This window comes from Spodoptera frugiperda, chromosome 16, assembly GCF_023101765.2.
Source record: "Spodoptera frugiperda isolate SF20-4 chromosome 16, AGI-APGP_CSIRO_Sfru_2.0, whole genome shotgun sequence".
Taxonomy (NCBI): Eukaryota; Metazoa; Arthropoda; class Insecta; order Lepidoptera; family Noctuidae; genus Spodoptera; species Spodoptera frugiperda.
Window position 1 is genome coordinate 8,259,572 of NC_064227.1, and position 23,626 is coordinate 8,283,197.

At 33.7% G+C, this 23,626-nt stretch overlaps 1 protein-coding gene across 8 annotated transcripts in view; it reads right to left on the minus strand.

Moving 5' to 3' along the window:
- LOC118280591 (transcription factor EB) overlaps nt 1-23,626 on the minus strand; it is a 113,024-nt gene that overhangs the window by 43,389 nt on the left and 46,009 nt on the right. Inside the window, exon 1 of one of the 8 annotated variants that reach the window (XM_035600743.2) lies at nt 1,090-1,275. The exons of 6 other annotated variants lie outside the window; for them this stretch is intronic. The gene's annotated coding sequence lies outside the window, so the exon portion shown is untranslated. Of the gene's footprint in view, nt 1-1,089; nt 1,276-23,626 lie in introns of those variants that run through there. One more of the 8 variants, XM_050699214.1, reaches the window with a different exon arrangement.

The following is a 23,626-nucleotide window of genomic DNA, read 5'->3' on the forward strand; positions in this document are numbered from 1 at the left end:
ATGTTTTATTTTACCTTGAGTAAGTACATAATTGTGTATCTACGAATTGTGCGTAAGAGACAATTATTATCTTGACATTATAAGCTGTTTGATAGTAAAGGTTTAGTTTCAATAGACACGCCGTTAAACAAACTATTGTAGCTGTCAATCAATCATGGAACGTGGTCTATGATGATAGTTTGTGATAAAGAGATTAGTTCGAGTAGTATTTAGACTTGAATGTAGTGTGTAGATGTCTTTATAGTGCCGTCTGGGACAGTGCTACAAATCTCGTAGCGATTTGCTACGAAGTTTTCAAGATGGCTACAGGTTATATGAGCTACATGTTTTTGGGTCCTTGACACATTCTCTGTGAAGTTTTACTTAGTTATTTTTTTATTTAGCATAGAAATTTGTTAATCTTTGGCATTAATTTATGTTTTTTTTCTCTTTCTCGGCAGGCAGTTAAATTATCAATAAGATCATATTGTTTAGCATAAGGAAAAATTATAACTAGGAACTAGAGATACTTAATTGCTCTTTTTATACTTTTATTAATATCAAGTAACAAACCATTTGTGTATCTATTAGCTATTAAATGAAAACCTTGTAATTAAACAAAACGTAGGTATGTTGTAAATAATTAATTAGGTTTAACTTTAATTTCACTTTTTATTCAGAAATTACTTCAACATCAAGTTTTCTTTATTACATAAAATTATTTCATTTGAAAAAATATCATAACACTGATATCAGTGAGCCGGTAATAAGCACTATTTTCAGTCATAAAGGCGATTGCCATCGAATCTAACCGATTTAACAAGTGGGTGTATAAAATACCGTGACAGAATGTAATTATACGTTAGTGCGAGAAATCTATCGAGACGCCATTCATACACAGCCGAATAAATACAATCTACATACATCAACATACTACATATACATTACTACAAATATTCTAAGACCTCTGTGAATATAAAGTAGCATCTCAAACCTTAAACAACTCCATTCAAACAAGATGCGTGATTTATGCGTATATTTAATAGAAAAATGCGTGAATAATTTCCACCACGTGCCATTTCGTTTGTTTTCTTTCACAGTACTACTTACAGTTAAGTGTAAACTTATAGATTTTTACTATAAGCTGTGTAACATTCAGTAAATCGACTCCAGACGATAACTTTCAGTCCAAGCAACTGGTAGAATCACTCGCGAACAAGTTAGTTGGTGTCACAGCACTAGTGAATGACCATAGAGATGAGCTACGTCAATCCACGCGTACAACCGGAGTGGTACTGATTACAGCGTTGCTATTATCGCGTAAAAAATACAAATAAAAGTCAACGCGGTGATAAAGTACAGGTATCGCCAGTCGAGGACGGGCAGTGCGCGCGGACGCACGTCTCTAACACTCCGCAATAAAAAAAATAAGCAAATTTTATGAGGATTCGTTTGAGGTCGGTATTTTAGTATTTTCTTCTTTTTTCTCAAGCCTGGTTTTGCGTAATAAAAAGTTGTACAATGTCATTGATTTGATAGTTTGTGTAAATACTTCAGCTGATGGTTTTGAGGTCCGGAAAGTGTGTGAAGTGTTAATGAATTGGTCGCGACAATGCTTCGCATGCTTTACATCTTCAAGGCCGTGTATAGTGGATATTCTCTTGTCTAACAAGACAACAATTACTAATTAAAATTAGGAAAAAATAACTAGTTTCATTATGTCATTTAAAATGTAAAATTTTGTAATTAAAGTAGTAAATAATATTTCAAGATTTCAATAAAATTAATTCGAATGATAATCAGATCTAAACAAATCTCAAAACACAGGAAAAAAACAAACGCTTATCATTTTAAATTACAGTTGTAATCTCACTAATATTATCAGTATAAAATACGTAATAATATAATAATACAAGTAATAGAGTAGTACAACTGTCAAGGACATATATTATATGTATATGACAATAGTACCTAATATAAATATAAACAAATAAATAAATAATTATAAATAGTATCAAAAACAAGGAAAAATTTTATGTGCTCAAAAATGTAGGCGGTTTTTCCAAACTGCACCAGGATAAATGCATCCATATTAATGCAATTGCACCAGGATAAATGCAAAAAAATATACATAATAATGCAAATTCATTCCTTAATATTTGTTTACTGCATTTGCTAAGAGAAAACCTTAGTGCGTAAATTTATTTTTATGAAAGCTTTCATGAAAATAATTCCTTGCGTTTTTCATGTCTAACAACAATGTCTAATAGCCACACTTAGATACATTTATTGATTACTTAAACTATTCCTTAGTAACAATTTTGTATTGAAAACAATAGCTAAGGATTAGGTTAACTAACCATTGCATGACTCTGAGTACGACGACGGTAAGGCTCTAAGACTATCTGTCAACTTCTCACTATCATACTATCATTAATTTCCAAAATGATTATTTAAATTTTTGGTAAACTCGAAATATCCTCAAAAATCGTGTTCTAAAATAAATAGAATAAGTGGAGAAGTTACGGTAATTATCCGTCCTTATCCGACTGTCATGAATATTTATATAACAGCACAATAGTGAGCTATTTGCGGAGACTCGCGTGCGCAGGCGCACCTTCTCAGATAGATCGTTGTTAGGGGTGTCAGACGTTACAGCATCTGATAGTGAAGGTGACAAGTTTAAAGACTTAATTAATGTTTAATAATGAAAAGAGCTATTGGTTAAATAATAATGTAATTTGTTTAAGTTATCTTCTAATTAATCTTTATTTTTTCTAAAGTATTTTTTTATTCAAATAACTCTCCATCACTCTTAATAAATAGATGAATCTACTCTTACTTTTTAGTGGTTACCTACTCAATTTTAGTTTACTTCACTTTAAATGCTTTGACTTTGACTTTAAATAAATAAATGATGAAATGCACGTTTTGTTTTACACCAGTTGCCAATCTTCAATATTTGTTTCCAAAAATATTTTAAACTATGATAATAATATTTGCTTTTGTTTTAAAACATGTGTAGGTTAAATTTATATTAATATAATTTCAATTAAAGTGTAAAATATGATGTCATGTTTTATAGATCTTACGAAGATTGTGAATAGTTTTGTGACGATGGAGATAGACATCGCTACTATCTATCTGATAAGCTTTTATTAGGATTGTTAGTAATTGGTTGTGATAGTAATCTATAGATCACTTCTTTTATTTGGTAAGTAACTAAACAAAAATCATGTCTGCTCGGTTGGCGCCTGGATGATCCTGCTACACATGTAGCAGGTTCGATCCACAAACTGTTGTTACGGGTCTTCGTGTCATGTGTATGTGAAATGGTATGTTTGTAAAAGCACCCACGATACATGAGAAAATCATATACTTTTTAATTTGAAAAAAGTCGTGTAGGTCAAAGTTATTTTAAATAATAACTAGTTTAAATACTATCGAAAACCAGAGGCGTTATTGTAATGAATTATATATTGTGTAAGTAATTGTGTACGATTGGATTTCGTTTTGGCTCCAATTTGCAATGGAACATGTGACTTATTGCAATTTGAATGCAACTAATGAGCGAATTTAATATGATTCCCTTTAAAGACAGGTTTAACATTACTTCTATCACAAATAGAACAATGACTCATACTCTATTTATTCCAAAAAAACACTTTCTAAATCAAACGTGAACATTTGATTATCTTCTATTTCTTTTGATCTAAAAATATACAATTTCACAATAAGTGAAATTCCCAAAATGATTGTGTCAGCATTAAAATCACGATAATTGTGATCACTATCGTTATTTACTGATTTAGTTTATCTTTAACATGTGTGCTTCTAATTACACCTAATGCGATATTTCCCGACGCCATTTTCCTTGTGTCTATTGGTCAAATTATATCGCGAAATATCAAAGGTTTAGGGTAAAGATAACAGCTCAAATGAGTGATTTAAAATATAAATAACTAGCTTCTGCCAGCGCCTGTGCTCGCGCTTTGGTATGATGAAAAATATCCTATCACTCAAGTAAGTTTACTCCCTGTCTGTATACCAAATTTCATCGACGGGTTTGCCTTAAAAGTTATTTTCACTCAATTTGGTCACAAACTAAATTAAAAAAATACTGCATCACTCTAAAGTCGAATGTGTATGTCCATCATTGTAAGTGCGTTTATTAATAAGTTGATTTTTAGTTTTATCGAGTTAGTAAGAAGTCTGCTAGCCTTACACAAAACAAAAGGGAAAAGAATACAAAAATGCGTACATAAAAGGTCTATTGTAACACCAAGAGAAATTCGATTAATAATAGTATTTCATGTACAAATAATAAAAAACTCATGAAAATCGTGACGACATCTGTTAGCATCGACCACTAAAAGTGCGTAGCATCGTGTGCCTCTAATTTGTAAGTCTGTATGTCACACGTGAACAAATCAAGGATTCGGGTTGAGGTTGTTTCTATCTAATGATATTATTATTTAGTACGTGTGTACTGGATTTTATTGATGGCTTTAGGGCATTTCTGATGCACTTCAATTCTATAGTAGACATTTTAATTTCACTTTTTTTTGTGATCAGATAAATCATACATACATACATAACCTCACGCCTGTCTTCCATGGGGGTAGGCAGAGACAATGCAACGCCAATTGCTACGAATCTTACATACTTCTTTCGTTTCATCAACAGTATTTTCATGCATGCTCGTCGGTTAAGAGTACTTTTAATATGGTCCTTCTTTAATACATCAACTGGTAACTATACGCTTGCATGGCAATGGGCAGTGATCATTAGTCATTGCCTGCTCAAAACTTTCTAGGTTTCAGATATTTTAGTGTTTAAATTAGGTAGTTAGGTAGTACTTAAACGTACGTATGGTTTCAACAGGTTCACAACATGGGACTTACGACACAAATTGTGAAAAGTGGGCGTACATTGTACAGTGGCATTATGTGCCATGTGCATCTCTGCCTACTCCCGAGGATGAAAGGCGTGACGATGAACTACAAGTATTTTTTAAAAGTTAGTATTTTAAAAACGAAACGGTTTCTTCGCAAGAAATCTTACTTTTTAAAGACGCGACATAAATCTTGAAAAGGCATTTTAACATATTGATGACATAACAAGTCTGAGCGAAAACCAACCTTTTAAATATTGTCACGTTTATGACATACGTACGTGAAACGGTACCTCACGCCGCCACCGTAGGTACTATTAACATATAATGAGAACAACATTGTCTGTGTACACATGTACTTTGGAAACTACGGAAGAAGAAAGGGATTTTTTGTTCTCAAGGTTACAGAAAGTAGGAGAGTAGTTTTTCGGAAATGTAACACAAGTTCTTTGGAGCATTTCTAGAGAATGTTTAGGCAAGTGACCAACGTATGACTATTATTATGTAAAAAAACCCAAAAGAGGAGGTAATGACCATTTTAAAAAATGCCTTCAAGATGGCCTTTTATACCCTTTACTTATCAACTATTTTGCTAAGTTCTATGTAGACACAGACCATACATTTGGACATGTTCTGTACACGATCGGAAAAGCCCATGGAAGAAGCAGAAAAAAAATAAGTTGGTTCTTGCTAAGCTCGATGGTTTCTATAGAAGTCCGCATGAGGAGCTGCGGACTACCTATCGGGTTACCGGGGCTCCGGCATGAAAAGCAGGAGTAGGAACAGGGTGTTTTAGTCAGTAAGAGTCTGACACTCCGTCTCGCCTCACCCAAGGCAGGAGAAGTCCATACGGTACGAAAGTCACGTATCCATGTTAGGACAGAAGAATTCAATAACAACATAGCTTAAGATACAAATATATGGCGATGTGACAGTACAAAGAGAAGCGATAAATACTAGTTAATGTTTGCAGGGCTTGTCAACCGAACTGTTTGAGGAAGCAATGTTACTGAATCGTATCAGCTGGTTATTTGCTGTAAACACTAAGTGTGTGACTATTCAATAGTCTTATTACAAGGCCAGTCGTAACCTAGGTCAATAAATAGTGCTAGATGTATTAGGTTTATAAAACTATTTCCCTGGCTGTGTGTGAAGGTAGAATATTCCTCAATATAATACTTCAGTATTTTTGTGTAGTGTGATAGAGGTTTGATGTAAAATAAGCTGGAACTCAGCAACAAAAGAAAAGTTCTAACAGGTTTGGCAACATGCCAAAGATCAATAAGTGACACCGCTTATGTTTATTAGGTACAATAGCAGCATTGAGTTAAATAAAAATGACATGAAAATTATGCTTAAAATTAAAATTCAACTGATATTTGCAAACGCAGATCTTACTGAAAAAGTTATTAAAAACCAACAAATTGACTAAATTTAAAAAAAATAACTGCCCATTTTTAATTAAATTACATACAGAACCAGGATTCCTACAACATTTTTTACGTAATCATCCAATGGCAGACGAGTCGTGCGATGACGTCACAGTCGTCACCGGCGCAGGCGCCGTCTCGCGTTCAGGTAAATAATATTTGCTCTGCGGCATATTATGCGCGTTTCTTATGAAGCATACAATCTCTATAATTTATGGAGTGCGATACTAATGTGTGTTTATTGATATTGTCTGGTGAACATTGTTCTAGTCGATATTTTTGTTGCTAACTTATATGCGATGGGTGTGTGCTATTGGTATTGGTAAATGCAATATGATCAATAAGTGTAAAGTTAAGGATAATGTTATATCACACCGTTTTACCTTAAGGTAAACGGTGGAACGTTTTGCAACTTAAAGTTTTTCCGGTGGTGTTTTACCGAAAACTTGCAAGCTACTACCAGAAAAAGTAAGTGTGGGACAGCCAGAGCCAGAAAACCGACGAAGCTTGAAACAACGCTTGCGTTGTGTGAGTGACGTTACCGAAGCCCCAATTACCCCCGTTCCCAATCTTCTCAATCCCCAATTCCTTAACAACTCTTAAATTCCTAACTGCCAAAAGGCCGGAAACGCACTTGTTACGCCTTTGGTGTTTCGGGTGTCCATGGGTGACCGCGACTGCTTACCATTAGGTGATCCATCTGCTCGTTTACCGGCTTAGACCTTAGGCACAAGCCTTAATATTTGTGATAGCTTGACGAACAGTACATGTATGTAATTACATGATGACAATTCAGTGCTATTTTTATGTGTAGATGCAGTTATCAGAAGCAAGTCAAAATATTTGCAATCTGTCTACAATCTGAATGTATGCTTCAATATTAGGTCAGATACCTATTCTAGGCTATCAACTGATTTTTCAAGACAATACATAGAGATTGCGTTGTTCGTGATAAAATAATTCACAATAACATGTAAAGCTTCGAGTATTTACGAAATCACTACTGTACTCACGTTTTCGTTTTACAACTTAGTGTTTGGAGAACACGTTAGGATTCTTAAATCAAAATCACTACATGAGCACAAATTGTGTCAGGGAGTTTATAAGTTAGTATTAAAAATGACTAGAATATATAAAAAATGCTGAAAGAAGAACTAAAAGAAAAATATAAAAGCTACACTAAAAACGGTTTTAAGTAAATTAAGCTTAGTTTTTCATTCGGTTTATGTCGTATCTGAAGAGTATGAATTAAACGTCCAAAAGTTTTATAATTGTACAAACGATGATCATCATTTGTGCATTGTACAATTTAGAGAGCAACTGAACCAATTTTTCATAGATTCAAAGCTTTAAATTGAAGCAAGCTGGAACCAGCTTTTGACGACGCTTTTATTAAATACCTTTGAAACTTTCTCAACTAAAACTTCAACCACGAACCAAGAATACACTCTGTAACTAAACAGTGACAGTTATTTTTACATGTGCAGATAACATGAAAATAAAACTATGTTACCGTTGTTACAAGTATTGTTTAAGATGTATGTTATCTTATCAGGCGGAGGCTGCAGATGGTGATCTATCACATCGCTCTGACAGCCTGCCGAGGTATCAAGGCAGTCGGTTGCTGGGTGGAAATTTCACAAACATTACGTAACTTTGGAAAAGTTACTTCTTGAACTGGTTTTTTCTTGAATGCTCTTAGGATTTTTGAAGGAGGTATTTATACCTGTAATATATAGCGTCTTTATCATTGAGTAAACTAAATACATAATTAACGCCTTATACACACTCAGCTCACTCAGTTTCGGGTTTTTCTATCTATCTATGAATCTATTGTAAGGATTGCTGCCGTTTTGGGAGGCTGTGGCGGGCTTGCCCCATAAAAAAACCTCCGAACTAACCCTTAAAATATTATATCGAATGACCTTTGATATCCATTCAAATTATTTATTATACTATTTTGTGGATTCTAGACTAAGACATACTCGTTGACTGTTCAAACTATATCTTTTTATACCTTTTATTTAATCTTTGATTGAACGTTGTACATTAATCATCAACTATTACATGAGTAACTGTTAAAATCTGCACCAATAGGGTATGGCACAGACTTTGGACTGCTCATCATGATGACGTATGAGGAAAAGGTACTGAGCAGTCTGATTCGCGTCCGAAGGCCAAGTGAACAATAACCCATATATCATAACTTGCACGTGTTGCTCCTACTGTGTCACAGAATCGTCTTAGCACGTTTTGGTCTTAACTGAGATGAGTATTTATTTGAAATATTATTGTAGGTACAGGTGCAATTACTGGGGTTCCAGCTTAAAGCAGGAGTAGGAACGGGCTGGTTTTAGTCAGTAAGAGTCTGACCCTTTCTCTCACCTCACCTAAGGTCGAAAAAGAGAGATTTAAGTTAAAGTTAAGATAAGTGCGTTCGATATATCACTAAGCCTGTTACTCTACGTGGGGGAAGTCAGAAGCGCATTGAGAATAAAACTTATCGTCAATTATGGTATCAGTCTTAAATCCAGTCTCAGTGATCATCATCATCATATCAGCGACAAGGCGTCCAATGCCAAACAAAGGCCTCTTCAACGACCGCCAGACGAACCGGTTGAAAATGACAAAATTCATTATCCCGTTATCAGTTCCGACCACTCGATAAACGAGCCATTAATATGAATTGAGAAATCATTGATAATAAAGAAATCTTAAAAGTCTTTAATAAAACAAAGATGTTAGACAAATCAATTATACAATTTAATTGGCCAAGTCATATCAATTAACTGTAATTTATAGATAAATCAGGGTTCTATTGATACAGCCTCTAAATAATCACAGAATAGATATTTGCTAGAATTAAATTAAATTGCCTATGACCTCGGTGACGACAAAAATGTTTTAGTATTATAACAATAGGAGTAAACCCATCCTTGACTATTGAAAAGTGCTGAAAATTAGAATAAAAACTATGAGGCCGGTCCGACCTTCCGTTAAACAATAATTTGTGGTAAAAACAAAGTTTGTCGCTCCATTTAATCCTTATTGTTTGGACGACGGTCTAACTACTTCAGTGATTAGGTTCCGGTATGTCTAAATAACTTAAACAGTCACAAAAATAACTTAAGAATTAATGCAGAAGGTGGAGTATTTATCAGAAGGTATTTGCAGGACAGCCATTTCACGTTTTGGTATGTGTTCACTTCTAGATTCCACAAATATACTGATACAATCGACAATCTTGGACCAGACGAGGAGTTACTCGTAAACTTAAGATAGTATGTCTGTCATACTTAATTAGCAACGATTGAGTCAGTCAGATACGTTTTTAAACACACTATTAGTATGCTTATCATCAACATGAAGATGGTAAGACCACCTGGTGGTGGTGTAGACCACCATATGCACTAACTTAATGATGATCATCAATCATTACGGATAGCACAGCACGCTACAATCAGCATAGGTGTTTATGAAGTGACGATTACTTCAGTGATAATAAAAAAATATCCACGATTTGGTTATCAATTATCATAACATGAAACATGACTGGAATAAAATCGATTCAAGTTAAAAATCAGCTGTGTCTCACCACCGTACTCAAAGTCATTTAATGGTTACTTAACCCAGTCCTTGGCAATTGTTTTCGGAACAAAGTCGTTACTAAAGAATAGTTTAAGTAATCATTAAATGTCTCTGAGTATGGCAGTAAGCATTCTGACTTATCTCCTTGTGGATTAAGTAGAGAGATTGTTTCAAGGAAAATCTAGCTCATTAAGTCCTAAATGCATCTCCAATTCAAGGCCTCCAAAGAGAAGATTGCCATTCCAATAAAATCATTACGTTATCGAAACTTGTAGAAATTAATTACTTCACGGTAGCCTACAATCACTGGTAAACGTGATTTATGTCGCAAATATTATTATAAAAGCAATTATAAGTTGTGAACTACATATTATATCAATGGAGAATGTTCTTTGAGAGATATTGATTGAAGAACTATTTGTAGAGAAGCAGTAGACCTTGACAAGTTAACGAGATGATGATGAATGAGATGTGAAAGACAATTCAGAAACTAGAGATGCAAATTTAATATGATAAAGCCTATCTGAAACCAGAATAGACATTTCCAGAGTCAATCTGCGACAATGACAAATAATTATAAGTATCATAAATAAAACTAAGAATGGAAGGGAATCATTACGCCGGAACTAATTTACCCGTTAACAATACCAAGGTTACGGTGACTGTTTAGTATTCAAGACACGGACGATGCATAGATTACTTATTAATTTTGTTTCTTTTGAAACAATAGCTTTCAGTGACGACTATGAAGATGAAGCTGGGGCACCAGCTAACAATGGCACGAGACTAAACGTAGATAAACGTGTCAAAATTAATGTTCATACATTTACTGTAGATGCAGGCGACAGTAAAGAAAGGACACATTAAACCTTGATAATTCCTTAAATAAGCACAACGACACTTAAACTTACACATTTAAAGAAAATTCGAAACAAAACGACCTTTACCATTTGTTTTTATGGCTTAATTAATGAATGAATGTCCGCGGAATGCTTTGAGAATGAAATGATACGAACAGACATCCATTGATGGCATTTTAATGATGAATACACGACAATCAAAATTTCATGAACTTTAATGATCTTGATTTTTGTTGGATTATTACGTGTTTCGTGTTTAATGTAATGTGCGAGGACAGAATATTTCAATTCAATATTTTTAAAAATACATACTCGGAAAACTAAAGCAGCTTTGATGAACTCGTTGGAACCAAACCAATCTAAAAAATGAATGAGTAATTTGGTTATGTGTATATGAGATCATAGTGTTATGCAAATAAAGTCCATCTGTATCAAACTGACCAATTTGTCCTGAGGTATCAAAATCGGCATCACTCTAATTGTGCGCAAACAAGCATTGCGCAAGTGATCGCCGCAAATCGGGGACAGTACTATTACGAAGGTTGTCGAAAGTGGAGTCATTTGGGGCTCTCGTTCGCAATATGTTACTGACGGTCCCAAACCCGTCATGGGCAACAGGTTATGATGCAGGTTTGCTCGGTTTGTTTTATGTCTTTACTTGTATGAGTGATAGATGTGAGAATCAGAGCAGCGTTGCGTATGACAACTTCATTTATACTATTGACTTGTACTTTTATGTCAGTTGCCACTTCTCTGTCTTCATTACCATCAACATCATCAACACGATTGACATTGTTACTTATAGGATGTATTCATACAAACCCATCACCTACTTTAGCTTATCGATTATAAATTATATAGGTTGAATCAATTGAGATTTTTTTGGACCAATAAAACATAAACGATCATTGATTAATAAATAAATCGTTCAGTTGTCTCAAATATCAATTTAAAAGTCTGTAGATAGTATCGTGGTATATTCATTCATGTTATATTAACTTGTTAGTTATTGATACTTGTACTTGATAAAAATAAGTTACTATCATAATTTACGACTCGCAATTCGTGTAGCCGTAAGCGTGGTTGGCGAGCATGATTGCCTATAGTTTATTTTTTCTATTTCGAAATAGTACGTAGTCTAGAATTAGACCCGGTGTTACATCTTAGGTAATAGGATCAAATATATACCAATAGACAAATATTCAACGTGGATAAAGTGTAACCACCAACGGTTCTTCTTAAAAAACGTGATATACACGTGATAGTCTATTATTAGTTACATGGAATACCTACGTACTTGAGGTGTTAGCAAAAAATATTATGAACTTGAGTAAGGTAATTGCGATGTTTTGGAATTTCCAATGTTTTACTATCGTGGCCTTACATTTCTAAGTAAATCTGTGTAGTGACATTGTCAACTTCAGATAATCATTGATCATCAGCCTTCTTTTAATTAATATAATCTGTTATAGTAATTATAATTTTAAAGATGCTGTGTTTAATACGCGTGTGGTCTTTATCTTTATTCATTAGAGTATTTAGATAACTCATTTTAATGTTTTTAACAAAAGCGAATTCAATAGAAATTGGGTTTAGTACAATTAATTAGAGATCAGTCGTGAAGCCTATACTTAAAAATAAGCGAAGCAATGAAACCTATCGCTGGTTATTTATTATTTATATCGTGTAAGTTATTGAGCTTGAGCCGGCATCGAACCTTCACCTTAAAGAAACCGGGCCAGTTGTCGGCGCGGGCGCAACGGTGCACACTACACTTGCTTTGTGCAATCAATGGCGTGCGCAGACACATTGTTTGATACGACACGATCAATTGACGAATATAAGTTATATCTTGTATTTTAAATTTCTGCTATAGATTTTACGTCAGAAGATGAATGGACAGACAACCTGACAAGGATCGTAGGAAGCCGTTGGATGCAGGTTGCTTCCAACTGGCCAATCTGGAAGTAACAGGGCCTATTTTCAGCAGTGGACGTCTTGTAGCTGATATAATAAAGATTGCTTTATAGTCATTAGGTGTCAAGGACGCAAAATTACTCGTATCAATAATAAAGTATGTGTCATACAGCATGCACATTAAAGAGCGTGTGTGATGACCATAAAAATAATAATGTTTATACGTTACGACAATACCGGATGTAACAATGGAAACGCGACAAATTCATTCGCACGAAGTTATTGTGAGTCAGTATTACCTAACGTTGTTTTAACACTTAACTGCTTTATTATATGAATACTAAACCAACCTTTTTTTCATTTCCATTTGTAAATTAATTTTCTGCGAAAAATTTAAGATAAAATGACGGTATGAATGTAGGTATGTGGTGTTTGCTAATATTTACATATACACAGGGAAAACCTAGGCGTCTGATGATGAGCGTATTGTGAGCATAACAGACATAATTTGTTTATATTTCAATCTCCAAATATTTTAGTGCAGAGGTCAAAAGTAAGATTTAAAATCAGTTATAAATAAGTTGAAGTTTATAAAAAACTAGAATATTCCACGTTCACTGAAGTAGAACGACTTATCAAAAGTAATTAAGATATTCCAATAATAAATAATAGAAAAAAAAATCAGACAAGAGCAAGGGTGACGTATGACGCGATACATTACATAAAACATGCGCATATCGCGTGCGATGCCGCGATGCCGCCCCCAGACTTTATCGAAAAACTATACATCGTCATTAATGAACAATGAATAATGTAATATTTTGATAAAACCATTAAATATCGTATCCAACATCGACTGCAGTATACAATAACGTCACATTCATATCTAATGCGGTATAAATATCATAATTAGTTTTAATTAATCCAAACTTAAGAAAGTGGTACAAGATGAAATTAGTTTTATTTATCAATGAGCCTTTTAAATTGGTTAATGTATTTGAAGTAGGTGTGTAAGACAGAGCTGACGATGAAGCCACAGTATGAAACGTGTAAGTACGAGTAATTTAATCTGCTATAATATCCATATAATTGTAAGCAACATGAGCAGTCACTCGTAACACACATCTAACGACCATCTCACACAATACCGATGAAGCTGACTATAGATTTATAGGAACTATGAGATAGAAAGAAAATACCTATTGATTTTTATAATGTTGGCCGTAAGAATGCACGTCATTTACGGTAAAAACACAATGTAACACTACACTCACTTGTTGCGAAGTAATTAAAGATAGATAATGTAATGGAAATTGCTAACTAAATGAAATAAGTAAACTGAGTAGGATCATATTCAAATGTCTCAAGCTTTACTATAGGACTTAAAATAATCATAGTTAAAATTCAAAGTACTATTCCTGAGAAGGAAATGGATAGAGGGCTAGGTGACACTGATGAAAACGCAATACAGAGCTGGTTAAACTAAAATCACTAATCCAAGTATACTAACTTTCTGACCTAAGATCAGAATAACTAGATACATTTTCAGAGCAGCTTCACTCTTCGAGCTGACAAGGAAATCTATTTAAATTATTTATGGATATAAGATGAAATATGGTTGGTTATGATACTAACCAGACTGTGTCGGTAAAAACAAACACTCCTTAACACCCGGTGTGTTAGTTAACCATTTTGTAAACTTTACTAATTGTCTGAATCATAATGGTAAAAGTGGAAATGGTTGAAGGAGGTCAATTTGTTTTAGATTTTGAGGAAATTGTTTCAAGGACATCATTTTCGTTACTATACTTCACGAGTAATTTCTGGTACAAGCAATAACAACGGAACTGGAGGGCTCTATTCTGGAATCCATCATAGCATAGGTAATTCCATAATTCATAGTTAATATTTTGTATTGTACATTTTATACATTTACCAGACATGGTATTCAGGAATGTAGTGTATTATGGAAACTAAACATTGCATTCTACAAACTGTTCTTCAATGTAAATATTCTTTATTTTTGCAGAGCTGTAACTGAACCTGTCCATCTAATCTGCATTTGTTATCGTAGTACGTGTTTAAAATAATACCTTCACTCCAGTGTTACAAGATGATGTTATTGTTACTGCGAACTTAAAGTATTTGTGAAGTTAACCAGATAGGTGACAAAATTAGCAGCTTCATTAGTACAACACTGAAAATACGAGGTTCACACAAATCGTGATGTTCAAAACAGATCATCAATAAATGAACATACTGCGTATACAAATGTAAAGCACTTTATTATGTGTGTTTGTTTGCTATTGATTAGCTAATAATGTTAAGTCCTAAATGATTTAGCACTAGTTCGAAAAATATTTGTAAGAATTTGCACTGGTCCCGGTAACGTGCCTTGAGTAACTATCTCTGTATGTCATACAAAATAACATAATAAACAATCTTCCAACTAACAAAACCTGTCTAAAACGAAACTGCACGTTCTTGTTTTTATCTTATATCTAAGTAAGTACGATTTTACCATGAAAGTTGCATTTTTTTGGCTATTTTGTATGCGACTACACACTCGATTGCATCTGCAAAATCACAATCACGAAACTGGATTTCCGTGACCCAAATATTAAGAGGAAAGTCCTTGTGGGGTGAAACGGAGAGGTCAAAGGAGTAATTAGACATACGATTATTGAGTTTATCAAAATACAAGATCTCAGTACTAGTACAGGAAAATCAAGAACTAGTGGATACAGGTTCCGAGTTTTATGAGGAAATGTTTTCAGAATTACTATGACTTAAATGTACCTTAACGTTTTCTACATTCATAAGTTCTATTATTTTATTTGTATTTTATGAATTGTCCTTATTGTCTATTAAAACGTCATGGGGAATAAAACTTTTAGCAGAACTAGGAACATTAATCATAATTATCATTTATTTCATTACTGCCTAACTCACTCGAGTAATTTCAACGTTTTAATAAGAGACTGCGGGTTTATTACAGACAGTTTTAAGCATAAAAACAGTCTAAAGACCCTTTTTTTGTCGCAAGAATCGACAGAAATCAGTCATTGAGCAAAGGTCACGTCTTAATCTTAGTGTACAAAAAATGATGACACGAATATTGTTGTTTGACAAAGACTGTGATATTAAGAATACGCTTTTCAAGTGCCTAAGGACCTTTTTACATCATAACTATTTTTGATATAACAAAACATACTGAAGTTATTCAGTATGTTTTGTTTCATTCAAACCGTTCTCTAGTTGCGAGGCATAACTTTATTTATCAATGAACACGTTTATCTAAATTGGTTTCACAAAATCATATTCTCGGCGTTAACTCACTACATAATAACAATAACAGAATTCTTCATTTATTTTGATTGATGTAATCCACAAACATTGGGCGATTCATAAAACAAAATGTACAAACAGACATTATGTAATTAATGGATTTCCATTGCGTTGCTTTATATACACCTGTTCTAAACTAACATGAAGCAGTTATTTTTGTTCGGGAAAAGTTGCATATTTTTTATCTTGGAGAATCCCAGAGTTGTTTATGTGAAGTGTATGGTGTTTGCAACAAGCCAGACCAGAATACTAAGAGCATTAAAATTAAGTTATTTTAAAATCAGATACTGTAAATCTGTTTATAATTTAACTTTTATTGCCAAAAATAGCTCAAGCGTTTCGTGTTTGCCCTTGACCAGTACTGGTGCTCTCGTTTATTGTGATTAATCAGTAAATGAACTACTTCATACTGCAATTTAAATAATTATCTTAATACACGAATTTGGTATAAAAATTTAACTGGTTTTGGAATTACTAGGAGACAAAGGCCTAAGCAACAACGAATATGTATGGCAAAGTAAAAAATTTTAATGGGTTCTATCTATAATTACATTTCTTGTAAAACATTGTTTCCTGCACTGACGTTGTAACCGCCCACATCCTAATGACAACTGTATTGACATATGCTGCTCCTCTTTGTATGACGCGGAATGATGCAAATGCGTAGCAGATTTACAACGCTACTACTATTTTATCTGCATCGTCATTTTGATCTAAATCTATTGCTACTTCTCCTGATGTTAAAATGCCTTTGTTTTCACTGTGAGCACTAAATAATATGTATATTTTCACTGATTTATTGACAATATAACCATATTTATATCACATAATACAGAATGCTGTACAAATGCTAAAGTAACAAGGACCAATAAAATTAATGATAAGCATTAGAAAGTTGATATAAGTAATAAAATTATAGAGTATATTATTAAAAGTATTAAAAAATAATAATGTAATGATTATAATTCAGACACAGATGTAATTAGCGTCGCCAAAAATACTGTTATCTTGTCTATCAACTGTGATACTTATTATGTAAAACTTGTTTACAAATCGTAGAGAGGTTAACTCACTCGTGCTGTCGGTCTGATACAAAAACTTGTGGTCATTGGACAGCAGATTTGAATACTGTTTAAAGTAGTAAGTAGTATAGTTGTATAGCATGAGGTTCTTAGAATAAAATTGTTTAGCTTTACGGCAAAAACATTCCAGATTCCAGAGGCTGGAAATATTTAGTCTCTTAATCATGGGATATTCCTTATGTTATTTATATTCATAAGTATCGATGATCGATTAGTTATTTTTAATTCCTATTCTCTCAAGATTTTTATTATTTTAAAGTTATCTTCGGTACCCATTCCAAGGTCTATTTCCTAATCATCCCCTAAAATTCTTCAAAACACATGGCAAAAGCTATTCATAGCTTATGAGACTATTCAAGTGTTACAAATTCATCGTCAGTACAAAACAAATCCTGCTTGTTGCATTTATTTAATGTTAATTTTTGACAAGTGACAGGTAATAACGGTAAACTGTCAATTATAACAGTTATACCCAGCTAGGTTTACGTCCCAGTACCCTCTCATTATCATATTAATTGAGGATTTAGTAATCGTTAAGTATAAGGATTATATTATTAATGGCGACGGAATATTAGCTTATTTGTTACAAATTGAGGTTTATAGAGTTGTTTACGCTTGAACTGTTACTTTTATTGATTTTATTAGAAGCAGTTACGTTACACTAACATTGTAACTCCTCAGAATTAATTTGTGGAATGTTAGTTGACTTTCATTCTTAATTTCGGAATGTTTTGCTCTTTTGTTGAGTTACATTGTGTAACTGACTTTAAATTTACATACAACAATATGTCTGTTGTCATTCATCAACACCATTTTCTTGATGTTACACAACATCTACGTCCACACACCAAACAATATATAATCAAAAATTAAACTACCTTCATTGAATTTGTAACAAGCTATAAGTTATTGCAACTTGGTGCCAAATTATTGGCTTTTCCGCAACACGGCACAAACATGGTGGCACAAGTATTCGGCGAAAGCGCCCACAAGGACATACGTACGGGCAGTCAGGGTGAACTGTGTCATTGACATCTGTGCGGAATTTTAATATTGAAATTGCGATTGCAATGGGCTTTCGATCGAATTAAATTATCGGATTAAGTCGTTTGGTTTATGGCCTTTTATTTTTTGAATACCGAAATCCTTTGTAATCGTTTCTGGAGACCAATATAGCTAGTTACATAAGACTTGATAAAATGCCACATTAAATTTTGGATGCATACATTTTTCTTACGATCTGATTCTTTCTTTCTGGTTTCATATTTGAGTCCACATTTATATCAAAACCAAAGTAAAGCTAACCAAGTCAATTGACCAACACATCCCAGTTTACGTAGAAACGACAAAATCATCACGAACAATACTGGTGTAAATAAGTAGGACACATAAATCTTCAGTCTGAACTCCCGGTCATAAGACATCGTGTGTAGAAGGATTCTGATACTTATCACACACACGAGGATTAGCAAAGAGGTCTAGTTACATCTATATTAGAAGAGTCAACAACCTATGATTGGATTTGCAAGGAGGCAAAAAATCTAGACCTGATATCAAGTTGAAGTTGTTTACAGCGCATTGCTATTAATTAGGATTATCTGATGATGGATATCGATGTATTAAGTACTTAGATTCAGTAATATTCAAAATTGTTATTTTGATTTTGAAGTTTACAATAATTGTTTCCCACGACGCTGTTTTGTTTTTACATATTTACTTCCATGAAATTGTTTTTGGCTAACCCAGACACCTAAAAACCCTAATTTTTACTGCATACATGACTCATGTAATCTCAAAAGAATAAAAAACGGTCTGTCGTACCTGGGCATGCCAGGAACGAACGGATTTGCGGTTTTTCTTAAAACTCGTACTACGTCAAGAAGTTTACAATCAAGATTGTATTTAACCGCCGTACTAAGAGTTATTAAGGGTTACTTTGCATTTGTTAGTAGTCCTGGGCATTTGTTTTGGGAATAAAATCGTACCTAAGAGTAATCATTAAATTTCTTTGAGTACGGCAGTAACTGCCACACTCAGAGTCATTTAATGGTTACTTAACCCAGTCCTTGGTAAATGTTTTCAATACAAAATCGTTACTAAGGAATAGTTTAAGTAATCATTAAATGTCTCTGACTGTGGCAGTAAGACAGTTAAAGCTCGAGACTAAGTACCAATGAAACTAGCCGATGTATTTGACAGACGTACCCTCTTTAATTTAGAGATGGCTGAATCATTTCTCGATCAAAACGCGTCGCTTTTGATTGAAATATCGAGTGTGAGGCGGATGCAATACAAACTGGTATCAGACAGCTGTTCTGACATTGTTTTCGATACGGTAGATGGACCATATTACAAAAGTAAATGTAACTCAGATGGTCCTAAAAGTGACCGTAAAATAAGATCGGAACTCATACATAACATGAACGAGTTTGTATATAAATAAAATGATGTAACAGCCAATTTATTGGAATCAAGCATTATTACACAAGAAGAGTCAACATTAACATACATTTTTTTAACGGTTTTGGGGAAGCCCTGGTTCCATTTAGCAAAAGATAAAGCATTTCCTTTTTATAAGATTTTGTTTGTTGTAAACAACAGATGAAGTTACTACATCTCGGAACCCAAACTCGTAATTACAAAACAGCGCTAATCCTCAAGCGTCAGCCAAAACAGGTTTAAATCCAATCAAATTGCTTGAAACTAGTTTCGAGTAATGCATAAGTCTTCGCTGTCAATCTTACCACCATGTCTAATTGACAGAGTCGTACGAATCTTAGGATAAAAAATAAATCTAACATAACTTATCGATCACCTACCTATGTTTGTATAGCTCAACGCGTTTTCCTCATAACTTGTAGAAATTATTTCCATATGTGATGTGACCTACAATAAGGACAGTGCTGGGACAATCACGTCACCGTACTTTATAATAAAAGTATCTTTAAGAGTTCCATACTTGACACCCTATATTTTATTTGACGTTTTATTTTCATTCATTTGTCGTGGAATCGGGCCTTTTAAGACTTTAAGGTCCTGCACCATATAAATTTTAATCTGATCACTGTAGTATGTAGGTCAAAACTGAGATGGTGAAATAATCCGAAATGCGTCAACTGCATATTTGGTATTCTACAATTGTAGATAAAAAACCAAAAATGTAAATGAATTCTATGAATGCAAAATTTTAATACATGAAACAGAGTTTGATTTTTCCTTGTTTTTATTTTTTATACCTTAATTATGTTTAGTCACCGAAGTGAAGTGCCGTTAAGGAAGATTTTACAATATTTGCCAACACAAATTCTTCCGTAAACTGCCATTTCATTGGAATTGGTGTATTCCCGATTACGTGTTTCCGTTCCGTGTTAAAACAATCAGATTTTTTGTTTTGCTACACGTTTATCATAAATTGAAATGTAATCAAGCTTATTATTAGTTTTATGGTCAGAAAAATTAGCGGTGTTCTTTGATTTCATAATTTCAATTATGGTTTCGGTAAAGGTTACTTGCTGCTTAAACAACAATTACCCATCAACGCCATCAATGGCAACAGCAGCAGCTCTTGGCATAATTATGTCGCATACCAAGTTTGAAACAAAAGTTGAATTAAAATTATTGACAAAGATTAAGCCTTCCACATCCCAAGGACACAAAATCCCATCCTTAGATAAATAGCATTGTTCCAATGAACCCAGTCTCATATCCATAGTTTCCTGCACAAGGGGAATAACGACGCTCGCGCAGATATTGAGAATGATTCACAACATGGCCGCCATTTATCTGTGGTGCAAGTAAAACTCAACATTCGAGTATTAAAGTGTAGTCAATCGATTTAATGTAAATACTGTGGATAATTCACAAAATATAAAGTTCATTAAGGTGTTGTGTCATGGTTATGATAGGAAAATAATTTGAAAAGTAGGTATTTGTAGTGTTGTAGTACTAGTAGTGTAGTGTGTGGTAGGTATTAGTTTACTGATTGGCTCTACAGCTGTTAGTCATCCGACGTGGAATTAACCGAGTAACTCTAAAGCAAATAAAAATCTGTGGAATTAATTTACTGTCGCCTTCGTCGCAATGGAGCATTACAGCTTATCTGAAGTACTTAAAATACTAACGCATTCTAAGAAATATCAAGTTTTTGGCCATGGGTAATTTGTAGTAAAGATCATTATGCATAAGTTCCCGTGAAACAAACAAATATCTTCCGCGGTAAGGTCGTTGCGGAAAATGTCGATGTTTTATATGTACACAAAGATACTAAAACAACCAATTCCAGTTCTAAGTATGAATAAGAGTTCAAATATTTTTCTGTCAAGTGCTAGTGGAACGTATTCCACATCTTCGTCTCTGTTGCCTTTCACATTAATTTCAATTTCCATTAACAAAATACAATCAGCTGTATCACATAACGTATGTTGGACATGAGTGATTGCTGTTAGCTATTACCCCACATGTCCAAGGTTGATAATATTATCGTGAACCAGCTTTAGCCCGAGGCCCTGTCGTAGCCTCACGAGTCCTTTCGCTGTAACATCTTATGTAAGACCTCTAATTGAAGGAAAAACATGTTTGTAACCCGATCTTTTTCCTGTACACAACTGATTTAAATAAATTACTGTTTAATAGCAATCATTAAGAAGAAGAACAATGGTGAAAAAGTGAAATTGTGACAATAAAGAGGTGTTAAAGTAGAAGTCTAAACCAATAACTCTTTTTATGGGTTTGTGATTAAAAAGGAAGTAATAAATAATGAATTAATTGACAGAAATGCCACATTAACCGACGCAATTACCATTTCTTTTAAAACATGACCTAATCTACTACTGAACATACCACTACTTATGATTTATGAACTTGGGTTGCTAGAACGTAAAGTCCTGCATTCAAAAAGACGTTGGATACAATTTATCATGTACCCAATACGTCTGTCACTTTCAATCGAGACAGAATGCTCTAAAAAGGGCACCTGACTTACAATAAACTTGAGAACAGGTTACAGATCACAATCAATTGTTTACACTCAGTAACTGTGGGTCAAGGTCGCTGTGAGGTCGCTCAGTGGAACATTTCTTAGGTCTAACGAGAATTTTAAGGGCATCAGATTTTTATTGTCTTTGATGTAATGAATTTTATGGATAATAAAATTGAATGGGTGGTTTTATGCTACGTCTCGTAAAGTACGTGTAATAAAACAGAGAAATATGTACATTCAAGTGTTGTTAATTTTGAAATAGAAACCATTATCACTGTTTCCATATTTTTGGACAAACAAAATGGTAAGAGTAATGTGTTGACAGTTGCCGAAAATGTTTGGGATGTTTTGGCAAAGGATATTAATTTTGAATACACTGGGTCTACCTCATTTTCCATTTTGGCACACGTACCTTATGGAAACAGAGACTTTCTAGTATTTGTTTATATTAAAGCAGTTATGATTCACATTTTTACTGCGATTGGTCATCGCATACATCTTATCGGACACGAGCCTCCAGATTAGGAATCTAGAGCTGGAGTTCTGCGCCTTTTTCTTGTTTCGATCTTAATTGGCTTCAATGATGTGGGTTTTATAATACCATTACAATCCATACATTCATTTTGATAAGTCCTTAATTAAACTTTATCTACTTTCAGGCGTTAAATTAACTTGAAATGGCTAAATTTGAATTTGGGTTCGCATTTTCTGCGTTTTGAAAAAGTAGATAATTTTAGTAGTTAAAACTTTTCATTAATAGCATAGAACAACGGCATCATGTACACAATTAGAGCGGCAGTCGTAGTGACTGGCGACGTGTGTAATTATATAGCTAATTTAGCTTGTTTAGATAATTAACAGTTAGCACTAGTTGCCGAACTAACATGGCCGTCCTAGTGTCATTTCGTTTGTTTTCATAATGTTTATGAACCATTTTATTTAATAACACACGATCTCAATTAATTAAGTATTTCATACTTTTGAATCTCTATAATTCCATGGTCAAATGAATGATATCTAAGGAAAAATATTTAGTTAATCCAAACCGATAGGTCTCGGCATTAACTGCACAATATTGTAATAGCTGTAATTTAGCACTGAAATGGGACAATGAATTATAATGTCTCAGTTAAACAATGAGGTATTTGTCCAAGTAATTATACTAATTGGAGAGTTAGCAGCCAGTTGCAGGTAAAACGGCGTCAAGTGAAGTTATTAGCGTAAGCATACAAACCTGATGATATGCCTGTGTCATTGACTGATTGGAAAGTCAAGACACAAATGTTATTTGTAACGCTCGAATGGCTATAAAGATAATTTGGCATGAATACATTGTACGTGAAATGTTGTAGAGAGGCATTTCTTTGCTGCTACTGTTGATAATTGAAACTGGTACAACTGCTAATGGTATAAGTTAACAAGATGAAAGACTTGTCGCAAAAAAGGTTTCATAAAGTAGAGAAAAAAAGGACTTGAATTCATTCCTAACATAGTGACAGCTTGAAAGGATGAGACATGAAATATGAACAGATTATTAAAAAAATACCACC